The following is a 3,750-nucleotide window of genomic DNA, read 5'->3' as shown; positions in this document are numbered from 1 at the left end:
CGTTAACTTGCTCCCCAGCCAACCATTCTTCAACAAATTCAAAGGAGTAACTCATGCAAGCACACAGAAAGGGGTGTTCACTACACACATCCATGTGCAAAAAAGACAACTGGTATTTCTTGTTTGGGCTATTTCAAATGAAATCCCTTCTGCATGACCTCCACAAACCAAAGGAAAATATTTGTGAAATTCCCACGTAGAAGACAAGATACACTTGCCAAGGAGGCAGTGGCAAGAATTTTGACACTCCAAATGTAGAGTGTGTGTTTAGGAAGCAGTCACAGTTTCCATGAGAGAGTCCCATGAAATCAATTAGGAAGATCCATGCTCTAGCCCTACCATGCAAGTGATGTGACTTGAAAGAGTCACTTAGTCTTAGTAACCATCATCACTAACAACTAAGTCAATGAATAAAGGTCCTCAGGTGCCAAGCTACAAAATGTGGGATGAGCATGGATGAGGATGGGTGGGAGAAGTCTCCAACTCTAACACAATTAGGGAAGGATGTGCTGACCTCAAGTGGCTGGGGGGCTGGGATCCTGCCACAGAGGGGGATTCCAAACCTCACATCCCCTGACCCAGGCCAGAAGACCAGGTAGAGTCCAAGGACCCTGGGGTGGCCCAATGGCAATAAAGGTCAAAAGGAACTAGGGATCTGCCTGGTCCCTCAATCCCCTACTCTGAGCAGGGCTGCATGACGAGGCCAGAGGCCATCCACAGCAATCTGCCTTTACAGGAAAACAGGGACTGCAGGCTGCCTCTGGCTCACTGAATCAGGGTGGTGTTTTCATAAAGCAAGACCACTTCCTCACATTTGACCAGCAGCTCATGTGTTGACAGCACAATGACTGACTTGACTCAGGCCCTGATGAATGAAATAGAAAATTCATAGCAAACCTATCTTTAGCTCTTCCACATCATCAGGGGCTCTGATTCAGTTCCGTCCAGAAAGGTGTCTGAAATGATTTCTAAACATGCTGGGGACTCACCTCTGTGTGGAACTTTTCAGGAAAAAGGGGATCAAATCTCATGAAGCATCTCTTCTCTCTTCTAGCCCATGGGCAATGCAAGGAACCTGCATGATACCAGAGGCTCACTTCTCTCTTCTCATGTCTTCTGGAAAGGATTCGTTAATGCTTCCTGCAAGGTGAAGCAGAAGCCTGCATCCCCAGCTGCACAGAAGTGTTTTAGGGCAGTGTCTCCCTTAAAACCCAAAAATAAAAAAACAGGTCATTCAACAGGCACATGGATTCGAGTACATGTTCAATGATCCCTCCTCCCTGGAGCCTTCCACATGCCCATCTTCCACATTCACAGAGCAATGCTTGGCCATTCTCAAGACCAGGAGACCATGATGCTCCTCACCAGGAAGTCAATAAGGAACATGAAGAGAGCAGCATGGATTGCAGAAGGTGGCACATCAAGGATCTTCAGCTCTGCTGCTAGAACACAAGAGCTTAACTTCAGTATTGACTTTTTGCCAACTACCAAGTACGATAGCAGTGTCAAGCCCAATATGCAGATATGCAAGTAGTAGGTGACACCCCGCATCCATTCACAAAAGTGGGCAACATCTGCATCAGAACAAGGAAGTATCTTACCCTTACTCATAAAAATCATCAGAAACAAAATAAAATGGATGCAAGACTTCTCATTTCACTATTAGGTAGCTGTTGGAATTCCCTATTAAATAATACCTCCTCCAAAATAAAAAGTATCTCAGACATGTGTCAACTATTCAATGGATGACATTTTAAAAACTATGGACTTTACTTAATATTTATGTATGCTATATCCCTGCCTAAGGCTCTATGAGAAAGGAGCACATAGAATTGGATCTTTGAAAATCTCACATTTGCTGATAAATATTACTGCTGATCTCAGGCATGGCGAAGTGAAAAGTGGGACTTTGGATATTCCAAGAATGCTATGTTGTGGGATTGGTGTCCCTGATTCATACATAGCATATGGTTTCTATGAAATCCAGTGAGGGAGCAGGAGTAACGAAGCTGATTGCACAGATGACCTCAGGGAATACTGACAGATAGGCCAAATGAAAAATATGCTCCAGCTAACCATTGGTATTTGGGCTTCTGATCCCAGTCCTGTTTTTAAAAAAGGTGCAGACAGGCAGTGTTCATTAAAAACTGTCTACCATGTAAAAGTGGGTAATTTAAATGGCATCTAGTTACACATCTGATAGAATGGTCTGGCAACATATGAATTTCATTCTAACAACAACAACAACAACAAAACATAGAAAATGAGACATAAAGATAAAACCTTGTCTTCACCAGGATGCCTAAAAATAGGTTTTATTTGGCTCATGCAAATAAATATCTTTCAATAGAATTTCTGATTTCTTAATGAATCCATTCAACTTCATACTGCACAGATCACAAGGTTTTCTTTACAGAATATTCTCTTCTTCTTCTTAAAGCCTCACATAGAAAATGTCTCACAGGACATAGGAGGGGAATGACCCAAAGGATGAGAGAATGGCTGGAACCGTTCTCAAATGTGCCCATGTAGCCTAAAGTTTGAAGGCATCTAATTGTACTCTAAAACAATTATGAACCTATTCGATCCATTATTAATAAATATCACCACTTTACCACTTGAACCAAATCACAGAAAATTGGAAACAGATGATCATTGGCTTTGATACCTTTACTTCTGTTTCATTACTCAGAGTCGATCAACTCTATACTTCAAGTGACACAGATTTATTACAGAATGCCTAAGATCCTAAGGATCTACTTTAGCTCAGCCCATGGTATTGCTTCATTATTTTATTATTTTGTAAGTAATAAAATATAACTTCATGTTGGATGATATATTCAAGCCATGAATGTATCATCCAACATTGTTCTTCCCAAAATATTAGCCCAATTTCTGTGCGCGCTCACTTACTGTTCAGGAATTTTACTAATTGTTTGAAGGTTCTAGAGGACCTGTTAGACTCCTAATGGACAAACCATACAACATACTCCAGAGAACGGACGAGTGCCATAAGAAGAAAATAAGGTCAGCCTACAGCAATGGGCAGCTGCCTGCCCTCGGCTGGGAGGAGCCCTGGCCATGGCACCAGGGCTGCTGGGCAGCAGAAGCCTCCACAGCCCTGCAGGGAGCCTGGAGCACAGCTCTGCCTAACCATGCTCAGCCCTGGACAGATGCACATGAGTTCCCATCACAGGCTCGAGTGTGACAGTCCCAGGTGCATGCCTGTCATGCCAGCCACCAGGGAGGCTGAGGCAAGAGGAACGTTTGAGGTCAGCCTTGGCAACTTAGACCCCGAGGCAAAGGGGAAATACTTTTACAGGGGTCTCTGAGGGTGTAGCTCAGGTAGGTCACTTGCCTCACAGGCTCAAGGCCCTGGGTTCAATCCCCAGAACCCACGTACACACAAAAAGTGAACTTGGAATATTGTTTAAAATGATGGGTCAGGTACACACAAGGACTTCAATATGACCTCTCAGAGGAGCTCAATTTGAGATCAGACTGAACAAAAGACCACCTGGACCATTGACTCAGTGTCTGAAACCCTCTGTGAGCATGGGAAGCACTGCTGGCAAGACACCAGAGGGCCAAAGCACTTGTGCCCCCTGCAGGGGTGTCTCTTGTCTACCGCCAAAGACTGTTCCCCTCCTGGGGCAGCTGAGAGCAAGCTGGGCCTTGGAGCAAGGACTAGTGCTTTAGATATAGACTATGCAAGCAAGGGGCAATGTCTTTAATAAAACTAAAATTAAA

Source organism: Urocitellus parryii, chromosome Y (genome assembly GCF_045843805.1).
Source record: "Urocitellus parryii isolate mUroPar1 chromosome Y, mUroPar1.hap1, whole genome shotgun sequence".
Taxonomy (NCBI): domain Eukaryota; kingdom Metazoa; phylum Chordata; class Mammalia; order Rodentia; family Sciuridae; genus Urocitellus; species Urocitellus parryii.
The sequence above is the reverse complement of the archived record's forward strand: the minus strand, read 5'-3'. Positions refer to the sequence as shown.